Source organism: Ambystoma mexicanum, chromosome 1q (genome assembly GCF_040938575.1).
Source record: "Ambystoma mexicanum isolate Mex_15411 chromosome 1q, UKY_AmexF1_1, whole genome shotgun sequence".
NCBI lineage: Eukaryota > Metazoa > Chordata > Amphibia > Caudata > Ambystomatidae > Ambystoma > Ambystoma mexicanum.
In genome coordinates this window covers 386,784,629-386,811,935 of record NC_090922.1, presented here as the reverse complement: position 1 = coordinate 386,811,935, position 27,307 = coordinate 386,784,629, and the positions used below count along the sequence as shown (strand labels likewise).

At 45.0% G+C, this 27,307-nt stretch overlaps 1 protein-coding gene across 6 annotated transcripts in view; it reads right to left on the bottom strand.

Moving 5' to 3' along the window:
- CHD9 (chromodomain helicase DNA binding protein 9) overlaps nucleotides 1–26,957 on the bottom strand; it is a 3,201,601-nt gene extending 3,174,644 nt beyond the window's left edge. For 3 of the 6 annotated variants that reach the window (XM_069639526.1, XM_069639524.1, XM_069639529.1), the window contains exons 1-2: nucleotides 26,589–26,951; nucleotides 7,604–7,679 (exon numbers count right to left, since the gene is read on the bottom strand). The gene's annotated coding sequence lies outside the window, so the exon portion shown is untranslated. Of the gene's footprint in view, nucleotides 1–7,603; nucleotides 7,680–26,588 lie in introns of all 6 variants that reach the window. The other 3 variants (XM_069639523.1, XM_069639522.1, XM_069639531.1) reach the window with 2 other exon arrangements.
- Between the last annotated feature and the right edge of the window lie 350 nt (nucleotides 26,958–27,307).

Below are 27,307 nucleotides of genomic sequence, written 5' to 3'. Positions count from 1 at the left end.
GTGGGAGAGAGAATCTACCAGTCACGAATGATTTTCGAAATATTGAAAAGTGGATATGGAGGGACAGCCAATTGCTGAACGGCAGTCTGTTGGATAAGAGGTACACTCCAACCCTGCGTTATCAGCATCTAGACAGTGTGACAAGGCGGTATTGTGGCTGGTTGTGTAGTACCTGGGACACTGCATTGGCCGGCCATTCAATCGAGTGCTGGTCCTGATACTAGTGGGGAAGGGGGATGAGGGGAGAAATAAATGACATCCTGCTTCTCTTTCACCAATTGAGGGAACAGTGAGATGGGTGCAGTTACAGGCCTCCTGGCATCTGAGCTTGCAACTTAATTAAAAGACAATTCAACAAAGGTAGCAGGCACCCCGCTCTTGGAAGAACAAGGCATGATAACTTGTTCAATGGTTGTTAACACATTGAGAGTTCACAGCCATCTGCTTTTTGCTCACTGTACCTTTCACAGATGGGAAATATCCATTTGCACATCAGTCTTTGTCCCGCCCACATGGGCAGTCCAGCACCAAAATGCTATGGCAATTCCTCTCTGAACAAGAGTACCAACAGCAACCCCATACACGTGTTTCAGCCTTGTTGGGCATCATCAGTGAGATGAAGCTGAGCTTCTCTAAGCACAGTGAGCAAGGAGTCCACGTCTGGTTGCCACCAGGTAACCTAGGGTGACCAACCCCATGTTCCGTCAAAGAATTCAACAAAGGTAGCAGGCGCCCCTCTCTTGGAAGAACAAGGCATAATAACCTGTTCAGTGGTTGTTAACCACATTGAGAGTTCGCAGCCATCTGCTTAAAAGACAATCCCACGTGCAGCTTCTAGAAAAACACCACTTACGGTCAGCCTTCCCTCAACCACCCCTTAAGTGACTCCTTAACTTTTGGAGATGCGTTGTTCACAAGAAGACACTGCAAGCTGTTTGTGCTCATAGGAGCATTTCCATGTCTAATCCCAGTCTGTCATAGAAACCAGGCTCACATTATAGATTTTAGTGTGCAGCGTAAATGGTGTACGACACTGCAACCCAATATAATTGGACAGTATATCCCTGTACACCTTCAAACAGCATTAACAACCTCCACCCTGCCCGATCCAACCTCCTTGACACCCCCCCCCCACTCAGCCCGAGACCCTCACTAACAAGGGTGTGACAAATTAAAACCAAAACTAAGAAAAAGCAAACTATGAGGATCTTGGGAACCCAAACCAGTCATTCGATGTCCACAGAGATCCATTGCAGACATAAGTGTACTCGTCATACACATCACCTGAGCATGAACCTTCCAAATAGTCCAATCCAATCCAATAGCTGACACCAATGGTCAGTCCCAGTCTACACGTGCTGGTGCTTTTCTATTGGCTCGCACATGTTATGATCATTGTCGGAGAGTCCCCCCCGATCACTTGACACGCCCAGGCGTCTAGGATTCAAAACAAAAGGTCGGTAGTTCTAATGCCAACCAGCTAATGCTAAGCCAACTAACAATATCATGGAGCAGCTGGTTACAAAGTCAAGGTATCATATGTCATACTATGACGTATTTCTTATTTAGTTTTTATATTGTTTAAAGCTCTGGCGTAGTTAGACAGGTGTACACAGTGTGGGTAGCATCTTTTAATAGTAGCGCAGTACTGTGAGTTGAGGTCTGTGCGGCAGTATGTGCATCCATTGGAATTAGAGCTTGGTCAGGTGTGGTTGAAAAAGCCATGATTTCAGGGATTTGTGAAAACTGAGAATTGTGGGGGCGTTCTGAGCAGACCCTGGGATCGAGTTCCAGAGGGCGATGCGTGACAGGAGAAGGACTGTTTGCGCTTTTCTCAAAATTAATAATTAATTTATAGTCTCTATTATTTAGAGGTCAAAGCTCTAGCAGAAAAAAAAATCAAAGAGCAATCCAGAGCTTAAAACATTACATAACTGACCTAACTGAATAGGATAAAGGATAAAATATGGTACCACACTATACATGCAATTTGCATAACATGACAGTCAAACGCAAGATGTGGATTGGGTGTTTTAAGTAAGTGGAGTTACTCTTTATATTAATGTTATCTTAAGAACTTAATGTCTTCCTGTGTGTGCGAACTGTTCCGTTATTGGAGGCAGGTGTCCGTGCTTTGGAATCCAAGTCAGTTCTGACCCAGTCCCTTAAGTGGACTTTTGAGGATAAGAACATGGGTCACTCTGTACCTACTGTTTCAGGCCATGATACCTCCTAGTGAGGTGAATGTTGGCGCTTAACAAGTGCTGTACCACAACATACCATACCTATAACATACCAATATTTCCTAAAGAAAAGACAAAGCAATCAACAGTCACTGGTATAAAAGCTTGCAATACCCTCCCTGTGACTCCTCCCACTTGCGCGCTTTCTCCCTACTTCCCCCGCTCCACTGGAATCTGTTGCCTATAACAATCAAAGCCAACCCAACTGATGATCACAGTACAGCTTGCAGATGCTTATATGAAATTAACCCTATTGAACTGCAGGAGCACCTATGGGACCTGACAAAGCCAAGTGTGACTAACATATGAAGAATATAGAATAGCATGGACACAGTAGGAACTGCATAATGGTTTAGGAAAATGACAGCAGGCCACAGACTCAGCAAGAGCTGAGCTGAATTCAGGCTGAACCGAGAGCAAACATGTGAGACAGGACCTGCTGCCAAGGCCACCAGATACGAACGGGGTTCCAATAAATTCGAGTAATGCCTCATAATTCAGAGCTGCAGAAGCTCCAAATCATGGTCTCCAAACACGCGACCCGGTCGACTCAGACGATGAATAGAAACCAGAGCTGGGAAAGAGTCAATCTTGCGCCGTCAGACAGAGGCTTGCAACAAAGATATTACAATGCGAGACAAGTGTTGCACGAGATGAACGAGCACTCTCATAGTCTAAGGTGGTGCATACAAGTTACAATGCAGACACATAGCCGTTCTTATTATTTGTATTTGTATTTATTTTTTTTATATATCGCCTTAATCCAAGGCGCTTTACAATGAACAACAAAATATACATTAAACTTGGAACAGTAGACGCTATAACGGTAAACATGAATCAAACCAATTTACATATGAGAAAGAAGAGGAAAGGGGGGGAGTGGAGAAAGAAGGGGGAGAGAGAGTAGTGAGTAAAGTTAATAGTAGGAAGAAGGGAGATTTAGAATAGAAGGGGAAGATAAATGTTAGGGAGAATTCTCTGTTAAGGCTAATTTCCCAGACCTAGTGAGTCCCCCAGCAGCTTTGCTGGATTTTTGGGGTTTATTTTTTTCTCCTGCTAAGACTGACTCTTTTACTCCCACTCTTAGACATGATTTGAGGTGTTCCTTTGTATTTCCATGTGTTTTATGGGCTATGGGGTCTTTTACTCCATAGGGTCTCATGTGTTTTTGATGTGGGTTACACAGCACCCTCCGTGCCGTAACCCAGGGGTGTCGTAGCGACCCCCAAACAGACTCCATACCCTGGGACTGACTACTGTCTCCCAGGGCATGTAAAGTCACCATTGGCTTTACTAATCCCAAATTATGAACAGAAACCAGTACAAACCATCATATTGTGGACGTACTGTTCAGGGCAATTCGAATGCCCCGGGGTCTGTTGTTCGAGGGGGCACGTCTCCGTCCCCCCTGATCGGGTTTTGGCTGGTGGCAGTGGATACTACTTTTTATATTCGACCGCAAATTTATCTCTATGGGATTTTCCCATTGTTCGAGGCTACCAACTTTAATTATTTAATTCCTATAGCCTCGAACATACCGCCGGTTTATTTATTTAATATGAATTCACTGGTTGGTATTTTTTGCCAGAACTCGATTCTAAAAAGGCGTTTGTTTAGGCACCCTGGACTGAGTTGCTTTTGCAACTCAAGTCGCACTCTTGTGTGATTGGCCCAAGTGGTGAGCCGGCCGGCTCACAACTTAGCATGTTTGATTGACAGCTAGGCTGAATGAATGGGGGTTTGCTGCATAAAAGCAGGGCTTTGGGGACTGGAACTTAAGAAGTCGCCACAGGACCTAAGAATCCGAGGAGGGAGAAGCTGAGCCGACCTGCAACGACGACACCACCGGTGGAGCCCTGCTGAACCGTCTCACCACTTTTCCACAACGACAGAGGAGATCTCCAGTCCGGAGAGTCTTCTTCCTTTGACTGGTGGGGATAACCAGTTTTGCCTCCTTTTCATCTTCCTGGAGCACCTCGTGGCAGCCTTGCCCGTGCCAAACACCCCGGCAACCGGAACACCACGGTTTACCACTACCGCAAATAGAAGGGTAGTACCTTTTAACCGAAGAACTCAGCGGCTGGTTTCTTCCCTGGCAGTGGAACGACCTTCATCTTTCCTCCACGGCGAGACCTCCTCTTCCTCTGGACGAAACACCGACTTGCACCCGCTGCCAGGAACAACTGCCCCCGCTGGAGCTTCCTTCACCCTTAAGGTACTGTGTCCCGCCTGGCTTCCCTTGCGACAGATCGTTCGGGGTGACAGTAAAGCCTCAACTTTCTAACCTGGGCTGGCCTGGGACAACCTAGCTAACTTTTCCTGACTTTAATTTCATCCTTTGTGTGCGAACTATCGACAAGAATCTTTGGGCATAACCCCACTGTGTGAACCTGGACCCCTTCTGCTTGCTCTCTCCAAGAGTGGGCCTTGCAATGGACTTCCTTGCTCTCCAGTAGAACTGCCTATCCTGCCTTACTGTAGTTCTTTTAAAAGTATTGAAACTTGTGTGCTTCCATAACTCTGTCTTTTTCCCTCCCTTTTTTTTAATAACTTATTAGAGTGCCATCTTATGTTAAGCGCTCACCTCTGTCTGAAAATAAGTGATGTTTCTCACTAAGACTTGTCTAATAAGTAATTAGGGTTATATATATATATGTGTGCTGAATTTACTTACCTCTTTTTGTGCTAATGTAATCTACAAGTGTGACTTTAAATAAATAATTATATACTTTCAGACCCAAGCTTTGGTCAGTGTTCGCTTGTGCTACTGTATCTCTGTACCTATTGTGTATACTCTACATACTGCCTAACTCTTCTTGAGGGAAGTCTGACTGCTCAGCCACAGCTACCAAGTGAATCTGTGTGGTACAGACTGCTACCAAGTGGGTTTACTGCCAAACACCTGTGGTCTTAAATCTTTTGCAGTGGTCCCTTAGGGAACTGCACAAGTTCTGCCTAACAATAAAGAGAAGGGTAGAAGAAAGAGGGAAAGAAGGGTAAGAGGGGGAAGGGGATCAGGGAGGGGAATGAAAAAGAAGACATTTCAATGAGGAGCGGACGGAAGAATAGGAAGGGAGTTCCAATGTAAGGGGGCAAGGAGCTGAAAGGAATGGAAACGAGAAGAGGCACAAGGGGGTGGTGAAACTGAAAGTAAGAAGAGATCGGCAGAACGAAGGGAGCGAGAGGGGGTGTAAAATGAGAGAAGAGAGGAGAGGTAAGGAGGAGCAAGGTCGTGAAGAGATTTAAAGACCAGACAAAGGAAGCGATATTTAAGTTGGGAATGGAAAGGAAGCCGTCCTAGCTGAGAAAGTGAGTTGGAAACGTAGTCATGAGGAGAGAGAATTCAGAGGGCGCAGATGGCAGAGTGATAAAGGGATTTAAGGGGAGCAAGGTGGGAAGCGGGAAGACCAAAGAAGAGAGAAAAACAATAGAAAAGACGAGAAAAGATCAGGGAGGAGATTAACAGTTTGGCAGCATGGAAGGTGAGAGGAACGAACTTTGGGGATGTTAAAGAGATGATAGCGACATGCACGAGAGGTGAGGGAGATATGATGGGTAAAGGAGAGGGAAGAGTCAAAATAAATTCCAAGATTACGAGCATGGTTGGAGATAGGGAGACGAGAAGAGGGAAATTGAATAGAGAGATGGGGTGAAGGAGGAGGAATTGTGTTAGATGGAAAGAACAAGACTTCAGTCTTGTCAGTGTTAAGAGTGTTATTACCTTGCGAAGGTACACCAAGAGCCGAGAACCATTGCGGATCCCAGGCCTGGGGACGTCAGCTCTAGCCAACAACAGTTCAGTATCCTAGGGGTGGGTAGCAACGGGCAAGAAACAATGGTAAGACCCTCACACTGCAACATTGTTTAGAGATGGTAATTTGGGGATGGACCAGGCCAGCCACCTGACATGCAAGGGCCAGTAGAGTAACTCACATAGGGGATTATATAGGTTATTAGGCTCCCGACGACCAATCCAGTAGGCCAATAGGTTTTCTGGAGAGGGGCTCAGGTTGTTACGTCACTCTGATGTAGTTTTGGGACAAAACTGGCCTACACGCCGGGAGACTGAGATGTTTGGGTTTCTTCTATCCTTGTACTGATCCCTGTTGGTTTTGGCTGTAATAAACTGCAGTTTGAACTTGCTGTCTGACTGGGCCTACGTTCCTTTTGGGTGAAGGGGTTGGGCCTTCCAAGAGTTTGCAAACTCCTAGTAGCCCTCAAACCTACCTGGGAGTTTGTCCCCAACAGTGAGAAAAGAGGTCAGCCAATCCAGTGCCGGTCAGTGATGCCGAGGGTATCACAGAGTTGATTTATAAGGATGGAATGGTTGACCGTGTCAAAGGCAGAGTAGAGATCAAGGAGAATGAGGAAAGCGGGAGAGTTGAGTCGAGAGTAGCGAGCATGGTTTCACAGGTGTTCAGGAGAGCAGTTTCTGTGCCTCTGGATGCCCGGAATCTCAAGTGCAATCTCAAGAGACAAGAAGTTTTAAAAAGACAGATCTATCTTTTCACTGCAAACCAGGTACTTTAAAAAAAAGGTAAGGGGTATTATGTCAAAGTATAAGATGAATGGATGCCTTGGAGTTTATATACTATCATTACCTTAAATAATATTCGACATGCAGAAAGGTTTGGTTAGCTTCTAGGCAAGCAATGGTTTGAGCCTTTATTTTCAGAAAACGTATCCAATCACAGATTCTGATCACATCAACCATACTCTGCCAATCTGGAACATCCTAGTCCCTGGTGATCTAGGGCAAGATACGATCACATTGCAGAAGGTTCCCAAAGAAAGGAATTTGTCAATAAGATCTTCCCGAAGGAGTCAGGCCAGTATCCCTCACAAAGGCCATCACTACAGCTCACCTTCCTGATCCAACTCTACAGTCACTCTCAAAACAATTAAATGTTCAACTAACTGTATATGTTAACTATTCCCCAAAAGGTATGCTAAAAATGAATACTATGTTATAAGGGTGGTTCTCCCCCATAACCAATGTGTGCATGCCTGTAACACCGGCCAATGGGCAGCTCTATTACTTCTGGAAGGTAAGCCAAAATAAAATAAACAATAAAAACACCAACATTCACATAGTTGAATTTCTGGAGGAACACAAATTCATCCAACCACAAACCTACTTTTTTTTTATTTTAAAAAACGCATATATGTTTAAATATTTGCTAGGCCTGTTACACTGAGTTGTGGCATTACTTGAGTTACCATTGAGTTATAGAGAATGACAGTGAAGCTGCCTCGCAAAGAGACAACAGACGATTAGAGAAGCAAACAATCAACTATGATACCAGAGGGCATCTTTTAGGAACTAAAACATGTATTTTCCAAACATTTTAAATGCTTACTTTTTGGGCCAAGAGGCATGTTACCCACGTTGACATTTTGTGATGTTTAAATCTTCCTTTGGCTCACGTTTGACATCTGCAACACAGACGGAAAGTGTGACAATTCTGAAAGTAAATGCAGTCATTGAACAGTTTGGTTGTTTAGTAACCGTGAACACTATGAATAGCTTATTTTCCCTTACAATTCTAAAACCATGTACCACATTGCTTACCAATCCAATTCCCTAAAACCTGTTTACAGGTTCTTAAACATTTAATTTGTCAATATGCAAAACATTTTATTTATGTCCTTTGTATTGATAAACAAGATCACCTGATCAAATGAGTGACTCGTGATACGGATTCAACAAACGCCTAGTATGTTACCAAATTACTTGCATTCCATTGTTAATACCGTGTACAGAAAATGTTGTAATATTGTTAATAATAAGCACCACAAACTAGTTCAATTTCTTAAATGAAGATCAGCAGTATTGTAGTGAACAAGCCGAACACTGGTATACTGTGTGCATAAATAGGATATGTGATCGTTTTACAGACCAGAAGTGTTAAGAGGAAAAACGGAATATTACAGCAGCAACACATTTGATTACTATCAAGTGTCAATTCCGACCCTGTAAAATATATCCTTTATTAAGGGTCTACTGCTCTTGCAACGTACATACACTACACTATGAGAAGATGTAGTTCATTTGGGATCAACGGTAAACACTCCCATAAGGGAGAGAAGTATTCTGTAGCAGAAAGGTGCCAGTCAGAAGGAGCCTTCCGTAGGTTGTAGAAGGCTCATTTCGCTTAGCTAAATGTCACGAGCACATCCTTACATGGGTAATCTACAACCCAGGCTCCTTTCGACCAGTAGCTCTTGGATGGTGTCATCCACAGGCCTGTTCCATCATATCAACACCTCCACATTGATGGAAGCTCTACCTGGCACAAACAACCACCAAGCTCTCTTCGATAGGCACCCATCGACTGAGAAAGGGTAAATGGTGGGGAACAAATCAGGACCCCTCATGGCAATGCATGCTTTCGTACTCACCTCCCTTGCTCCATCCCTCCGCTAGTTGTGGTGGCGGGAAACCTGGCTCAATGCAATAAGCGCCTTCTCACTAGCGATACAAAATGTCAAACTCTTTTCAAGAAAGCATGTGAATCCACTGATGAACAGTAACGGTAGATTTTGCATATAGTATTATGCTGAGGCCTCTCAGTAATCAGTCAATTTTCTTTTTAGCCACTTGCCCATTGTTTTATTCATAAAACTTGCAGAAAAGAGGTGCTGGTCTATAAGTAGAAGCTCTGTTTTTGTTCAATAAATAGACCATATACCACTGCCCTGCCACAGGTCAGGATAAATGGAATGCAATTCTTAATATTAACACTCGGGGGACTTCTCAAACAATGATGCATTCAACTTTTAACTTTGCTTTTCCGTTTTGAAATCTGAGGTTATTCATGTATTGCATCAAGGTCATAAAAAATCATTTATGTCTCAAGGGAATGGGCTGGGAAGGAGAAAGGAGAAAATAACACCGATTGGCATTCAGCAAAAATGTGCTTTAGAAAAATGTTTAAACACTGATTTTCTGTCTGGTCCGGAGGAACAGAATCCAGAGTATGGGGGTCTTGTACTTCAAAGCCTTCTGGCAAAGGATATTTGAACCTCGGTATAATGAGGGTTACGACCTAGCGCTAGCATGAACTTTACACAAGTTGGCTGCAGGATTTTACAAAATGACAATGTGAGAGACATCTGAATTGTTTTTGTACCTGGTCAAGTCCCAAACAATACCAAAACCCGACTAGCCACTTAAATTGTCTGTTCAAAATGTGAACACCAAACCTTCTGGACTAAGTCGGTGTCTATAAGAATCAAAGAGTCCTCTTACTTTTCAGGTAGAAAAGTTGCAATTTGAGGCAGCTATGTTCACAAAGGAATGCCTCATGCAAACTGTGCACAAAGTAAATGCCTTCCCTGGATATATCTTCTGGAAAATTGGACATCAACAGCTGGCCTTTTATATTAAAATAAATGTTCTATTGGTGAAATGACCAAATTATGAATAGAAAGTGCAATAAAGATGGCATCACCTAACTAATCTGAGGAGTGCTAGTTAAGGTTAACCCATTGACTGTAAAGCTCATTTCCTGGCATGGAGTGATTATTGGGCGCACTATATATTATGTTTCACATACAAGAGCTTTTCCCAGTCTGTGGATGTTTCCATTAGGAAACACAATTTGTGCCCTGTGTGACAGGGTCAGTAACCAGACCCTCTTAAGAGGGAATGGGGACCCCCCTCTCTGCCTACGATAGGAGATCTACCAGGGAGGAAGCCAGAGCCAGTCGTACCCCAGAGGGGGAAGGCGGCAGTTGGCCAGGCCACAGCCCTAATTCATTACGTTTGTGCCAACATGATTGTGCATAGTACCACTGTCAATCACCCCATACTGTCTCGCACGATACTGACCGGTTTATTTTTTGTCGTGAACTACATGTCGTTGCATGCCAAAAGGTGGAAGGGCGAAAGAATAGCCCAAGAGATATTCAGGAGAATTGCAGCATAATCGCATACCCCAACCAGCAGCTCAGACAAGGGAAGCCGCTACACGAAGCAAATACTGAGACCTACATGCATATCAGAGCATACCCAGAATGTCTCAATATCCATTATAGAGACAATACACTCGCCTGTAATGGGACTTTGAAACAGGTGCCAGGCCAAACAGACTATCCTGGGGGTGAAGTAGGACCTCTGAATGGCTTAAATGTTAACTGTAACAGCAGTGGGCCGCCACTGACAAACTCAGGAGGACCCATGCATGAGAAAGTGGCGGGGTTTAGACCCCCTTACATGTTTTGTGTCAATTGTAACACCTCCCCCAGGGAAGAACAGTAAACTTGTGGCATGGGGAACCTCCAGGGGAGGATAATCAATAGAAGGAGAAGGGAAAGGAGGGTGGCGGGGGGGATTCAAGAAGCATGCAAGGTGTGGTATTGGTTAGTGAGAGAAAGTGGTACGTGGGTTTGAACGAGCATGTGTGTTAGCATAGCTGGTAGGGGTAGGGAGTGACTGAAAGGAGGGTGATTGAGGGAGAAGGTGTGGGTGTAGTAGTTGTAGAGTGGCGGTGGAAGTAATAGTAGTGCAGAGGTGGGAGAAGTAGTAGTATGGAAAGAGGAGTAGTAGTATGAAGAAGGGACTAGTAACAGCCAGCCATTAAATAAAACTCAATTCAAAACATACACACAGCAGACCATTTCTTACTTGCCAAGAGTCAAATATCACTAGCCAACGGCTAGTGGACAGTGCAAACTTTGCACCCCTTTAGAAGAAGTATAGGAGGAACAAGAGAGTAGCAAGGAGTGAGATCGGAGAGTGAAACAATGGAGGGATAGAGAAGAGAGCATCAGGGAGAAGAAGGTAGGTAAAGTAGGAGGGAGAAGAGTAGGAGGAGAAACGGAGTGATAGAAAGACTTGGGGTGAGGTACATAAGGACGTGGAAGGAGAAGATCAAGTGGGGCCTGAGTGTCGGAATGGCAAAAAACACTACGTTACATCACCTTGGGTAAACTTCGAGTAGGGACTTCCTAGAATGCTCCTTGAGGGAGTTTAGACAAATGAGGCATTTGCCTTTAGGCCATTACCTTGAGCTAGGCAGATTTTTTGGGGTTTTTAGATAGCCGGTGTTACCGATATCTAATGACAGCCTGGGTTTGAGGGATGCTTGGGGACTGCCCACAAAATAAGTGAGGGAGAGGGGCAGCCCCTAGAACACACCTTTAAAAAAAAGAAATCTAAAAACCCTTGAAAACTGTCTTCGGGAATGGTGTGTTGTTGAGGCCATTTGTAACACCTGATTGAAGCCATGGTAAGGGAATTGATCATCAGAATTTGCCAAATGTTTGTATTTATTTCAAGATAATCTTAATCGCCTGCAGGTACTGCCATGCTGTTTGACCACACATACGATACATAAAACGAACAGGAAAAACATAATACAAATTCAGTATACAACTGCATCAGTCCATAATACAGAGGTCGAAGACAAAGGAAAGAAATGCACTCATCGGAGTAAAAGCTGTCAATGAAGTAGTGCTAGGCAGGGTTTACAACATTTGTCATCGGGGGAACATACGGCTTACTTTTCAACAATCTATTACAATACAGTCTAGAAAAGGATACCAATCAGTGAATTTAAATCATGGTTCAGCATAGAAGATGTACCAACTTTGACTCTTAGTCATGCAGAGTCTTATGTACAGTCTCCAAAAAGGCATTATGGCAAGAAAGCCATGGAACACTAGTGAAGTTCATGGTGTTTTACTCTGCATATAATCCATGATTGTAGTCTCAATTTATTTGGGCAATCCCCCTAACATGTCTTTAAGGCTTATTACAAAGACTTGGAATATTAGGTGAGGGGAGAGGAGGACTTACAATGTTGGAATCAGGAAAATGCCTGAAAGGTGAACTTGGAAGCACTAGGAGTGCCATTAGAAATCAGCATATAAATATATGATCAGTACTTGTAGTAACATTTATAGCGTGTTGAGGCGAAACCCACAATGTTTTTTGAGCGCTGGATTTTAAACAGTGTGTTCCCTTAAGGCAAGAGAGGATGGAATACTCTTGACTGAATCTAAACAAGAGACGCAACGAGGGTATAGAGATATGGCTAATCCCATTGTGACGGCCCAAGGGCTGAGATTAAAACTTCTTACAAGTCCTTGGGCTGAACAATCGAGCCAAGTTGAACAAGGTGGGAGCCTATGTTACTCGCCACCACCCACATATAATCATGTTGCAAGAAACTCATGCATTCCAGAAAGTCAACACTGAGCTCTTGAAGGGGTGGGGTCAACATAGATACTATACCGAATACTCTTCACAAGTAAGAGGAGTACTTATCCTGATTCACCCCTCCATTGGGTTTCAATTTGGGAAAAGTAAGATAGACCCTCTGGGTCGCTATGTAATAATATGGGGCAGCATTGCTGGAGAAGAACTGAGTAGATGCCTGGAGAACACTACATCCACATAAAAGACAGTATTCATTTTACTCCTCGGTGCATGATACTGAATCCCGCATAGATGGTGTTCGCATCTCTTATGAACCAAACCGATAATAGCGAAATACTTCCCTGTACCCTGTCGGATCACTCCCCTATCCTATTAGGCATGACACTAAGGAACCTAAAACCCCTGGTCAGAAGGTGGAGAATGCCATCCGATATCCTTGAGGATCCTACAGTGGCAGAGGCACTACATACAGAGGTAGAATTCTTCCTTGAAACTAATAAAAACTCAGTCAATAGCTCTGCAACTCTCTGGGAGACATTTAAGGTATGGGTGAGGGGGATCCTGATCTCCAAATCCACAGGGTTGTTGAAGGCGGTCAGGGTGGAACTGGCAGAAATGGAGAAACGGTTGGGTGAGTTGGAGAGGCGATATACAGCCGCACATGAAGACAATATCCTAGCGGATATCAATAGTAACCTACAAGAATTCAATAAACTAGCTACCAGGGAACAGCTGTATATGGCGACTCCAGTCAGAGCACGCCGGTATGGCGAGGGAAACAGGGCGGGTCGCACCCTGGCCAACCTGCTGAAGGCCGAGAGACACCATACAACGATCTCCAGAATAGTAGCGGGGGACGGCATGGTAGCCACAAGTGAGGAGAGCATAAACAGAGAATTCTCCCGTTTCTACACAGACCTGTATGCCAATCATGACCTGAAAACTCCCAATGACATTAGAGAATACTTAAGACAACATCATGCTCCCGACGTTGCCAATAGAACATAGACTGTTGCTAGACCAGCCCCTTACGGTCGATGAAATAAAGGAAGCGATAAAATCGCTAGCCAATGGGAAAGCACCCGGCTCAGACGGACTGGAGGCTGAGTTATATAAGGAGCTCCTTGAAGAGCTTGCCCCGATACTACTGTCCGTGTGGGAGGAAGCCATGGAGTTGGGGACACTTCCAACGTCCATGCGAGAAGCCATAATAATGGTGCTCCACAAGCCCAGGCGCCCGCCGAACGAGATGTCCTCATATCGGGCCCTATCATTTATAAACTGTGACACCAAGGTATTTGCAAAGATTCTGGCCACGAGGCTCTTGCCCAACATGCTGTGTTGGTGCATCCAGACCAATGCGGATTCATCCCTACTAGATCGACGGCACTGAATCTGCGCAGGTTGTTTGGAATCATGGCCCAGATCAAGCCAGATGCCCAGGCGGTGGCTGTATCTGTAGATGCCGAAAAAGGCGTTTGATTCAGTGTCATGGACATACTTGTTCATGGTGCTCGAGAAATTCGGACTAGGCCCATACTTCCTAAAATGTGTTAAGGTACTATACACTAACCCGGCAGCCAGGGTGTTGACTAATCGCACCATGTCAGAATGGTTTGAGCTGGGAAGGGGTACGAGACAAGGCTGCCCGTTCTCCCCTATACTGTTCGCCCTTACTATGGAACCAGTTGCGGCAGCAATTAGGGAACACCAGGGACAGAGGGGTATACGGATGTCGGGCCTAACCCAATCAATATCACTATATGCAGATGACGCCCTGTTATACATCCGAGAGCCAGACACACACCTAGGACCAGCAATGGAGACCGTGCATGAATCAGCAGAATACTCAGGATACAAAAGCAACCGCTCCAAATCTGAAGTCTTCCCCCTGACCCCTGCCACTAGACGTCCAAACAACACACACGGCCTACAATGGTCCCCTGTTAAAATAAGATACCTGGGAGTTATTGTGTCAGGAGACAGAGCATCCCTCTTCTCGAACAACCATAACAATCTATTGAATACGATCTCTACTACACTCCGCTTCTGGGCAAAACTTCCAATTTCACTTATCGGCCGGGTCGCCATATTGAAAATGGTCATTCTCCCCAAGCTGCTATATATATTTACTAATATCCCGACATGGCCTGGTAGGCGGTTCTTTGATACTCTTAGGTCCGTAGCTGTAGAGTTTGTCTGGGGCGGGAGGGGGCCAGAATGAAGTGGGAAAAAATGGTGGAACCCTACAACAAAAGGTGGCATAGCAGCTCCAGACTTTGAATTATGTTATCTAGTGGCACAGGCTCAGTTTGTTAAACACTGGTATGACGAGCAGGACACCTCACCCCACATTTGTTTAGAAAAACAGTCGCACGCCCAACCGATTTAAGGTCAGTCATCTTTAAAGGAAAACACAGAGATGAGTGTCCATTCGACCCAGTCAGCACAACAGTGCATGCATGGTCCAAGATTTACCGTCGGCTCGGGTTGGAGACACCATACTACTCTGAGGCCCCATTCTGGAACTTCCCCGGTATAGCACCCACATATGATCCAGATGTGCAAAAGACATGCAACCCGGAGGAAGAATTTTAAATCAAAGACATATTCCCTAACGGCAAATTTATAACATTGGAAGAGTTCAAAACAGGGATGGGAAGGGACCAATTGATGATATTACAATACCATAGAATAAGAATGGCATTTAAGGATAGGTGGCCAATGTTCCCACATGAGCCTCCACCACACTGGTGGCTTTGTCAACCCGGTCGGGAACCAGTGTTTCGGGGCTTTACACGGCTGTGCAGGCCAACACTCCAACGTTAAACATGATAAGGATCTCCTGGGAAACGGATCCGGGTGCTACCATAACTGACAGATCCTGGGAGAGATACTGTGAACTGACCAAGAGGGTGTCCATGAACGCAATCCTCCGGCTGATCCAATTTAAGGTGTTGAATAAGTTGCACTATACCCCCCAAAACATTGCGAAATTCACAAAAAATGATCCCGGCAGGTGTCAGAAACGTGGGACGGAGCAGGCCGAGTCGATACATATGTACTGGAGCTGCCCACACATATATGTGTATTCTGGGGGGAGGTGGCGAAAATTCTTGAAGAAGTTACCCAGATACCGGCAGACCTCACACCGCAAAAATATTTGTTTGGGGATATAGGAAAATGGTCCGAGGTAATCAGAAGGCTCTTTTATATTGCATGCGCGGTGGCGAAAAAGTGCATTCTGCAGAAGTGGAAGAGCGCACAGGCACCACAAGTGAACCATTTTCTCAAGGAACTAATGTATGTTAATGAATGTGAGGAAAACTATGTAAACCAAAGGACATCTGGGCCTCGTTCAGAGTGTACCTATGTGAAGCGGACTCGACCAACAGTAGCCGGCGGGGCCCAGTAGTACGTCTATTCTGTAATACCACTCATTATGTTATATTACTGAACTGAACCTGTCCGATATGGATATGTATGAAATGTCGTGTACCACAACCATTAAATAAAGTTCTAAAAAAAAAAAAAAAAAAATAGGGAGTAAAATACTCCCACCTCAAAATCTTATTTGGAGCACTGGCTGACTCCCTTTTGGCAGCAAGTGACTGAACTCTGCTTCTCCTCAAAAACAAAGTTAACCAAACAGGGGAGCATCCATTAATACTGGATCTCCTGATGCAGCCAGTAAGTGAAATCATATAGAGAGCTCCTGTTGAGTAGGGTGGACAAAGCTAGGTCTTCAAGAAGGATCTGTGTGTCCCTATAGATAATTTCTCAGCTGCCATCACGATGCCCTCCCTTATTCTTAAGTAGTGCATCCTTGTGAGATACGAGATAAGATCATTTTGTTGCTGCATTGAATTCAAGGTGTATGCTGCGGCTCAATATTCATGCTGTCCGGTGCTTTCAGGAGAAAATGAGAGAAGACTTGCACATACCGTGTCAGTTCTGAGTCTTTTACTTGCTGAGTAATGTCCTGTATGTGTATGTTGTTTATTCTGGACCCGTTTTGTGGATTTTCTTCTTGAGCGGGAAACCTGACATTTTCTAGCTCATCTATGTGGGATTTTGCAGCTTCTGCTTGCTTGTCACTGCTGCTACATTCTGTGCCTAGCCAGCCACACGTGTATAGATCTTTTTTAGCTATAGAAAGCATCTTCATTATATATATTTTAGTAGCTATTAGATCAGCCACATCCGCAGGATTGGAGTCCACCAGAGCCTCTGACCACCTCAGATTCCTTGCCTTGTCCTGAGCGTGCAGAAGCAACATAAAGTCTCTGCCCATAGAGCTCTTTATTGACTTGGTTGCCATGGTTCCTCGCCCCCCCATTGGCTCCCTGCTCCTTTCTTCTCTGCTTCCCTCACTGTGCTCTTCCCCCTATGATTGTAAAGCACTCGGTTGCTTCCCGAAGCTAGGTCTGCGCTCAATAAATACCCTAATAATCATCATCCTGCTGAGGAACATGTATAGAAGAGAGTTGAAGCAGAGTTGTAGCAGGCTCTGCAGGAGTCCTTATGCAGTCTGTTTCCAGTGCCTGTGCAGGAGGAGACAGCTTTGAAAAAGCAACCCGCCACGTGAAGTGATCGCAGAGTTGAAGCAGAGTTGTAGCAGTCTCTGCAGCCTGTGCTAAGTCGAAACTCAGCACTGGGGAGGTGACTTCCTGCCCTAGACGGGCAGGAGGTTACTATGAAATCCTCACCCACGGAACAGATGGAGGTGGCGACTATGAAGCCCCTGGGCAGCGCGGAAAATCAGCTGCCGACAAGTCCGGAGGTGAGCGACTCCCATAGTGTCAAGGGAGGGGGTCCCATAGGCCACCAGCAATTTCTAACTGTGTCAGGTGAGGGGGGGGGGGGACCTCCAGCCCATTTGACGTGGAAGTCTGCATGGGAGCAAGTATGGCACTCTTCATGAGTAGAATAGTCAACTCTTACGTGGTTCTCACCCACTAGCGGCCACTCTGACGAACACCAACAGTAACATCGATGGCTGCGCCAGTCCCAGCATGACGAGGCTGTGAGCGGACACCACGGGGCATCGGACTGAAATGAGCACGGCAAATGTTGTCCAAGATTGGCCAGCCCACCGGGGGGACACGCAAGAACTAGCACTAGGAACAATTCCAGCGCGTATGAATTCAGCTAGTCCTAATGGTTCTCCTTCCCCTCCCACCCCCCCCGTCTGCCCCCAAGTAGGGACCACCCTGGACATGGAGTCAGTGTTAACTGGCAGTCCCTAATGCATAATGGGGTGACTATACCCTCAAACAACGCCAAGCCAGACCTGGCGGAGGAAAGACTGAAAAGGTGTCAAGAGGGACAAAGTGAGGGGTCTTACTGAAATGAAGTTAGACCTGCACAACCGAAACCGCCCATGCTGTATTTATTCAATGCACCAAACAGAAATTGCAATGACCATGACCAGATAGCAATAACCAGAAATCACAATGACCATGACCCGGAGTCGGATTTAACCAACAGTCTGACACTGAGGGGCCTGTTAGGAGGAACCTTCCCTAGAACATTGGTGTCTCGGCCACAAACCCCACTGAAATCCTCATTTAACCAAAATGCTTTGGGGAAAGATGTGAAGAGTATAACTTGGAAGAACTCAAGCTCAGGCTCCGAATCAGTGAAGAAAATCTGAAAACCATTAAACTTGGCCTCTACCAGTCTTTCAGTTAATGAACGTTCTCTTTACAGGAAAACAGTGGAGCGGGTTCCTCACAAACAGCAGGCAAGTTCAAGGAGTACACAAGAGGCTTCCAATTTAGGGGGAAAGGTCTCGGACCAAGCTTTGCTGGAAAGTACAATTTTGGTTGAGGGTGGAGGGTGCGCTTGTAAAGAGCTGAACCCCAAAGGAGGAAACGGCTTGATGCTCCCGCTATTCGAGTTAAGAGAGAGAAGAACACAAGTGGGGGTGGGGGCAGAGGCAAACAGTCGAACACTCACGCCGCCGACAATCGGGGCAGATGCCTCCAAAAAGGAAGCTTTAGAAGTATGGGCAGCTGATATAGCCAGGTCTGACCAAGGGAACATGAAGAAAGCTAATGCAAACACATCATCTAGCCATCCACTGTGGCAGGAAAGGGAGAAGTCATGATCACGACTCATACTACAAAGCCGAATGGAGCTTCCAAAAGAGGCGGACTGAATCATTCAGTGAGGAATGCATCACCCTAGTAGCAAATACAGCAGACTGCGCTACAATGACGGAGCATATGAGACAAAGAGAAACCATCGTAGATCAAACTGATGTGAATACAGCTGAGACAAAGGGAATGGACCTTTACTCAATCGCTGCCCTATCCTCCACAATAGCACGCTTTATGAAACTTTATGAGAATATAGAGGACCAACTTAAGGATCAAACCACCATGATAGCCATGATGCATGAAAAAATGGTGTGTGTGGAAGGATTCATAACAGCTATCCCAAACAATCAAGACAACAGTTTGGCTCGAGTTTCCAACCTCCTGCATACCATACTGGAGCCCATTATCAAAGATAAGAACAAGAAGAGGAATCCCAATATCCCAGAAGAGTTAAACAACCCTTCCATAAATCCCTTGGTTGATAAAGCAGCGAACACCAGCATAGTTCAGATTGAAATGGAATCACCACTGGAAATTAGTAATGACATTCAGCCTACCGCAAAGGCGACGGAAGTAACAACTTTGGCAGACAACACGGCCATGGCACGGGCCACAGTGAGGATAGTTGACTCCCAAGATTCCGGAATGATGTATGAGCAGCAGGAGGAGGAAGATAACTCACAAAGCATACTAGCATGGGTGGAAGACACAGAGATTACAAGGCAACCCACCGAGACCAAGATGGATGGGCCACAGAAGAAGGGAAGACCTGAGCAGAATGGTGAAGTGCCACAGAATGTCTTTGAAATCTTTAACAAAAAGGAAGAAGGGTCAAGACCCAGAAAACAACCATTGTGACAATTAGCACCAATTTCAGAGAATCTGATGAAGAAACACCTGATGTGCTCACAAGTTAAAGAAGATACCCAGAAAAAAAGCCACACATCAAGGCAAACCACCAAAGCAGAGATCAAATGGAAGCTGCTCCTTTATCAGAAATCTAACCTTACAAAAAAAACAAGGAACTCACTAAAAATTCTATAATTACCAGGGAAGAGAATCAGCAGAAAGACCAGAACAATAAAATACAATCAACGACCAATACAAGATTGGGTTTAGAGGAAACTGGTGAAGTGGGTGACGTTGACCTGCTAGACCTTTCAACGCGTACAGTGTCTGAAGGCGAGCCGTCAGAAGAGTCAATAAGCCCTGAGACCAATCAAAGCAATATTGACCTAGACACTACGGGGAGTGAGAAGAGTGTGGCCAGGGAAGCTGGCAGTCTGCTTAAAGAAAGATCTGCTAGCCATAAGCCTGTAGAGGAACGCGTAAACAAAGGCAAAAAACTCCTAGTAAGAGAAACTGGAAACAAACTATCTAATCCACGCCCTCGAGTTAGGTGGCAATGATGCAAAGCAAACCACACCTCGCATGTGGATAGGGGCGACAACACAAGCAGACTATCGGGGCCAATTAGTGGGGAAACCAAAAGATCATGGCCTGCTGAACAACAACCCATACAGGTTCAGGTTCCCACGAATCGTGGGAAGCCATCAATGATGAAGGAAAGATGGTCGGAGGAATGGGAGGAGGGCATCAAACCAAGATGGAGAAGCCGCATAGTGGCAAGGCAAGGGAATCCCACTGGAAAGGATCAACAAATGGAGGAAAGAAGGGAATCAGTGCAGAAGGATAGAATAGAATAGACGCACTCGCAAAAAACTAGGAGAGGCATTATCAACATCTGAGCAAAGATTCAAGAGAGACCACCCACCAATGGGCAACGGCCTGGTATTATAAACAATCCTATATCTGAACGATGGATTGATTCTGAACCGGACTAATGTGCTACGCCTCTTCCACTGTGTGGTTAGCCTAAGGCTCCTAACATCTAATGACTTAGATACTATTGAATTCCCTGAGGAAGAAAGGTCGGATAGGGTGATACTATACCTCTCCTCTCCTCATCTATAATAAAACAACTGTTAATAGAGGAGGTGCCTCGCCTGCAGCCAATGGGTTTCGACTTGACGAAACTGGAAACAAACAGGCCATGAAAACTGAAAAGAACCCCAAGCAGGAGAGGTTATCGATCTTAAACCCAGCTTGGAGGTTGATGAGGGCCATGAGCACGAAGTCGTCGGGTACCCGCTTATGAAAATCATGGTTGAGGGCCAGAGGACGAAAGTGGTACCCAGGCCGACAATCCAGCAATTAAAAAAAAAAGCAGTCAAGGGTCTAAAATGAAGACCTATGTCGAGGCTATTGATCGCCATAAAAAAAAGGGTTCAATTTTCACTGTTGCAGGTAGAAAACCCCAACCCCTTCACTCAGATGTTAACGCTGGAGGTGAGAAAGGGTAGGAAGGACTACCAAAGGATATTGATCATAGTCAATCTCTACTGGAATCCTGTGATAATGGAAACACAGGATCTACCGGAAAAGATATCAGACCTCATGGACCAGCAAATTGAGAAGTGGCAAGATACTTGGATCATTATTTGTGGAGATTTGAACTGCAACTGCGTTGATATAAACAGAGCTCTCATTCATGATGAACTTTTACCAGCTACTCCAGCAGAAAAAAAAGAGGCCGAGTTTGGCAAAACACCTTGAAATCAAGAAACATCGACATTTTGAACGGCCATGTTTAGGTGGTCAAATTTTAGATTACATCTTTATGTCCCGTAACATGACTTCGACTGTTCAAACGATGGTAGTCGAAGACATGACTGCAAGTTCACAACCTCTGAAGACTAACATGTGCAGCACTGAGTAACCCACAATGGGCCATTCACCAGGGGAAAATAGGAGTGACCCCAGGAACAAATAGGCTGATAATTTGCTCTGAAAGAATTGGTAGGATCACGGATAAACTATGATCTAAAATATTACAGCTAAATGATATGGAGGGAGAACGAACAATTGATTACTCCATTATGCTGCAAGATTTGTGTCACAGGAGGCAAGCGGGAAGAAAAAGACTATGTGCCATCATCATAACTACGAACTGGAATTGGTTAAAGAGAAGAAAATCTTCAATTCCAAAGTACGTATGTTGAAAAATGATCGTTCACTCCAAGCCTGAATTCTCACAAAGAAGCTCAGACAACAATATCACAACTGGGTGCAAACGTACAAAAAGTGGCTTCTGCAACAGGACTTAGAAGCTATGCTGCGTAGGATCACCGCCAAAAACTCATCAGAAATATGGTAAATAATAAATTAGTTGAACGCCCCACAAGATGCCCTAATACTAAATAACATATCAGCTAAATCTTGGATAGCTCACTTCTCTACGTTTTTCGACACAAACGAAGAGAAGCGGATTAGAGTAGCCCAAACAAATAACATCCAGGAGAATTTGTGCATAGAACTAGAAGAGATTGACAATCTCATTGGAAGGCCAGCAATTCCAGAGCCCGAGGCCTGGAAGGGATGACCAACGAAATGCTGAAGGTTCAAAAATGATGGGCCATATTCCTACGTAACTTGTTTTAATTCATCATAAAATCAAAGCGAGTACGGCTGTCATGAAAAACAGGGCTGGTGATTCCCATGTTCAAAAAAGGATCAAGGTCAGATCCAAAGAATTACCAGCCTTTGCATTACTGGATGTGGCTGTTAAGTGTTTGCTGCCCTGATTCTAAGGGCTTTTTCAAAATGGAGCATCTCCACGGGTCACAGAGACGAATGGCAGACAGGGTTCGTCAATGGAATCAGAGCCTCTCTTAATATCTTCAGAATAAACATCTTAAGGGTCCGGGCAGAGTGAAAGAAGGAAACAAAGATATATATGGCATTCATCGACCTGTCACAGGCCTTTGACACCATAAGAAGACGGGCGATTGGAGATGCTCTACAGTCATTTCTGATACAATGAACGATCTATATTCAGAAACTACTATAAGTGTTAGGCTAGATGGAACAGGCCTCCTATCTGACCCAATTGCTACCAACCAAGGACTGAAACAAGGTTGCCCCCCTGACCCTGGAATTATTTAACCTCTTTATATCAGACCTGAAAGAAGCCTACTCCGACACCAGATGCTTTCCGCCTATGTTAGCGGGGGAACCCATTGGCAGATTGCTATATGCTGCTGATGTAGCATTAATTGACCAAACATCAATAGGTCTTCAATGACAGCTGGACAGTCTACAAGCCTATGTTGAGGCCAACGGCCTCAAAATCAACCCAAAAGAAATCACGGATCATGACATTTGGCAAGAAACAAGGGGGAGGCAAGGTAAGGGCCTCCCATGGTACCCAAGGGGTGAAAAAATTCCAGAGGTAAGCTCCTTCACATAACTGGGTGTCTGCCTGAATACCAGGAGCAGAGATGCGCCAAGAGAGACAGCCCTAAGAACAGGGAAAAAAACCTAGCAGCCCAAGGAAGGCTCTTCTCATTGGAGCCTGTGGTCTCCTTTTACCGCATTAAGGTATTACCAATCTTCACCTACGGAGCGGAAATATTCTCATTTCCAGCTGAGAATTGCCCAAAACTTAAAGTAATATTTTGCAAGAGAGTTTTACGATTAACAAAAAGTACTCCCATTCAAGCAATTAGGGTGGAACTCGGCCTAACATCAATGAATGCAGGGATTTGAAATCCCTTTCTCTCTCTACCGAAAATGTACTGAACCCAACCATAGGGGTGAATTTGGGGCAATAAAAAAAGCACTAGAGGGAAATGCCAAAATAACCTTAGGTTAATAGAGGATCATTTGCCGAACAATCCTGTGAGACCTAGGAGAATCACACACCAGCCTGATGGAGAATCCCGACAGGATCAAAAAGAAGTTTTACATGTAGAACTGTTTAATCACTCAGAAAGAGAGACAGTCCTATAAATGATATGGCAAACCTCTACGAGAAGCAAGGAAACTAAACACGCTACCAAATTATCTGCAGAAATGTTCAAATCAGCACTTCAGAGCTCGGTTCCTGCGCATTTGCCTAAATCTGTTTCCAACAAGAGAAATCCTGAAAACGAAAGCAAGAACGAGTGTATTTGATATATCATGCAGACTATGTCGGTGAAAAGACTCAAAGGAAACTTTAAAACATCTGATACTATTCTGCCCAGCACTGAGAGAAATAAGAACCAATATCCTAGGGGAACAGATCAACAAATATGAGTCAATGACGGCAGAAGATTGGTGGATGGCGTTTACTGGGGAAAAAAAGATCTCTGTCACCCTGACATTAGTTAAGCTTTTGAAAGCTATCTTTAGCTAGATTGAAGATGGCAAAATAAAGTCAGCGGAGCCTGAAAGGACCTAGGATCAATGTAGGAGACGCCCGATTTGGATAAACCTGATGCCAGTGGTTTTTGAGTATGAGATAACGTCACCAATACACACAGACACGACTTTTCTGCTTTCCTTGATATCGGTCACTTTTTCTTAAGGTTGTTTGATTTCTAGGTAAAAGGTTTTTCTTTCTTGTAAAACCAAAAAAAACCTAATAATTTTTTTTTTAAATACAATAGGAGACATACGCAAATGACAGTTACTTGAGGCAGTGTTTGAAATTCTACTTCCCTGTGAGTTTTTGCAGGATGCGGACTGTGGGGGACAGTAGAGAGACGTTTGGCTTTTCAAAGACAGCTACTAATATAGGCCGTCGAAAATTAACCTGCCCTCCGCTACTGATGGGTTCGCTAATGGAATGTCACTGAAGCTGGTCATATCTTTATGAGCTCTCCGTTATGGTGGTCGAGCCAGCTAGCACTCTTGCCTGCAGTCTGATATCCATGTAGTGGAATGAGTAATCAATTCTATGCAACGCTTGCAGGCAATAAACACAGTACTGGATCACTGCCCGGCGATATTCTGGCATGCGAATAGGGCCTGGGGTGAAAGATTCTTCCTGCGCTTCCCTGTGAGATTGTGTGCAAGTGGTGAGAAACCACAGAGCGCGTCGCCTCCTCCCATAAACACTATTAGAGGGTGAAGAGATTGGCAACAAAGTGGACCAAAAGGACAATATAAAGTAATGGGAGAAGAGAGATGGGATGGAGCAAGAACATGGATGCACGTTTAAACAATACAAAGAAACTGAAAAAAAGACATGAGTTAAAAGAGAGAAGGAATGAAGGGAGGAAGTAAAGGAGAAACAAAATTGTAAAGAGAACATAGGGCAAGGCTGAGCTAAAGACTAACAAAGAGGGTAAGGTGTAAAGCTGGGAAACCGACCAGAAGGGCTGAACAGCAATCAAGATGAGAAAAGATTAGAGAGGCGATTAGAAGTTTAACAAAATGGAATGAACCACAAAGTGACAGCGCCACAAAAAAATCCAATTGAGTTTCAAATGGTTTTTCTATTGAGAAGTAGTTCAAGCAGAACACCAATTTGATTGATTTTTTATGCCCTTTGATTGTTAACAATAACTACTTCTCAATAGAAAAACCATTTGAAACTCAATTGGATCTTATTGTGGCACTTTCACTAGGTAGTTCATTCCCTTTTGTTTTCACTAACCAAGGAGGTAGGTAGGGGTATTGGTTCCTCCTTTAAGTACCACACTGACGCAACCTTTCCCAATGGTGTTTGACCTTGGTCGCCACCAGAAGAAGTTGTACCCTGAACAAACCCCGAAAATCACTTTGGCGATTAGAAGTTTGTTAGCATGACCGGAAAGGAAGGCTCACTCGCTGCAGGCATTATAGAGATGGAAATGACAAATATGAGCAGTGTTGGAGAAGGAGAGAGAAGAGTCCAAGAGGACTCGTACATTGCGAGTCTAGCATGACGTGACAGTGAACAAACTCCTAACCAACAAAATTCACCTTTATACACAGATTATGCTAGACTATGCAACTCTTGGCTAAGGCTTGCAAGTCACAGAATTAATATTCTGGAGTTTGACCTAGGGTACAACGTATAGAGATGCACGTGCAAATAAGCCACCGAACTTCCAGAATCCCAGGGCACACCCTCGGGTCCATATCATATCCAACATTAAATCGGGTACTAACTTACAATTCTGCCTTGGAAACATAATAAAATTATCCCAATACTTCAGAACACATCCATCCCCTACCTTTTGCACAACTATGATCTACCTAACAGGGATAGCATGCACCCACACGAAGGTGTGGATACCCCTGGCGGTAGCACAGTGCGACATTTCACAGAACAGCCAAGGTGCTCTGAAACTACTATGATGGCTATTTGGCACAGTATAAAAGCCTAATCAGCTAAATATAGATTGGCCTTTGGCGAATCCGACAAAGTAATACAGAATAAGTACTATACAACTTTCCATAGCCCAAGACATAATAGTCTATGGAAAGCAAATAAAACACATATTCCCCAGGTTCCCAAACCTGGCACTCATGATATCTAAACCTCACATACTAGCCTGCACAGGACGTCCAACATCAGGTGCCAAACTATCAATTACATCCACACATTATTCAATAATGATGTGCAGTGAGCTAAGACCACCTTATAGTACACCCCTATCCCATCACTTGCCAAATCATGCGTTACATGCACCACCACCAGTTAACCGATTGGCCATGAAATCTCAATTGCCAGTGCCCAGACCAGACAGGGCAGCCACCACCCAATTACCATGACAACCTCCTCTCCTCCACGACACCCAGTACATTATGGCACCCACAGGATATTGAACCAGTCATCACAAAGCAGATATAATGAATTATACCATCACCAACTCGATTCCCAAAAAATCGTGACAAACAAGATCACACGAACTCCCCGGAACCTGGCAGTGAGACACTGGGACTTCACTAGACAACAGACCTACCACCTCTGTCACCAGACCCCATCTCCTCCACCAACAGACATCATAACCTCCCCATCACACTACACTACCCCATCCCCTAAACGTTATGCACCTGGAACGCAGGCCTGCTCGCAACCACGCCACCAGCATGGTGCCCGGCCCCCTGGCCAGCCCCTCCCATACCCTCCACCAGGGTTGGGGAGGCGCTGACAGCTAACCTTCCCCTCCCCCTCCCCCTCCCGCACTAAACACCAGTTGAGCCGCTATGGAGTGTGGGCTGTGCCTCCCGTCCAGTCGCTTCACCCGCTACCTGACTCACCTGGAACTCCGCAGAGGGGTCCAATACCATCAATCCAGGTGTTCAGTAATGCCACCCACAGCTGTGGCTCTTCCCCGGAGCTCGGCCTGCCAGCGCCAGTCGCTCGCCCGATGCCAGCCTCATTTGCATGTCTGTGTCGCGGCCTCCCATTGGCCGCCGCGCCCTTCTGGCTGCTCTGGGAAGTGCGCAGCTGCCCAAGTGCACTGTGCGTGCTAGCTGGATGAGACCACACAACTAGGCATTTGGGGGGGGGGGGGGTCAAGCTTTCCACTGTACTACCTCCGTACAGCCGGGACCTTTTGCCACCTATAGAAGAGAAACTACACCCCCACACACAGATACAGGGGTGGCGAGAGCGGGGGTTCAGCCAACATGGACGTCCTTTACCCACGACCAATCAGGAGCGCATTTACTGGGAGGTGCTGTCAGGGCGCCAGGAGCTGCTGGCTCTCTAAAGAGAACACAGCTGAAGTTCACCTCGAATAGTTTCGTCGCTTGCAAGAAGGGCTGGTTGTGTACTGATTGACACGGACATTTGCATAAAAGTTCGATATGTACATTATTCTTAACTTTTCCTCGTTTTGAAGTGACCAAGTCTTTAGAACCACAGTCAACCTCTTAATAGGGTAAATATCTACAGGCTTATATCATACTTCCCAACCCTACTGATTTGGGCAGTAGACTACTGCTTTTTAAGCAGTCCTACCACCTAGAGATTT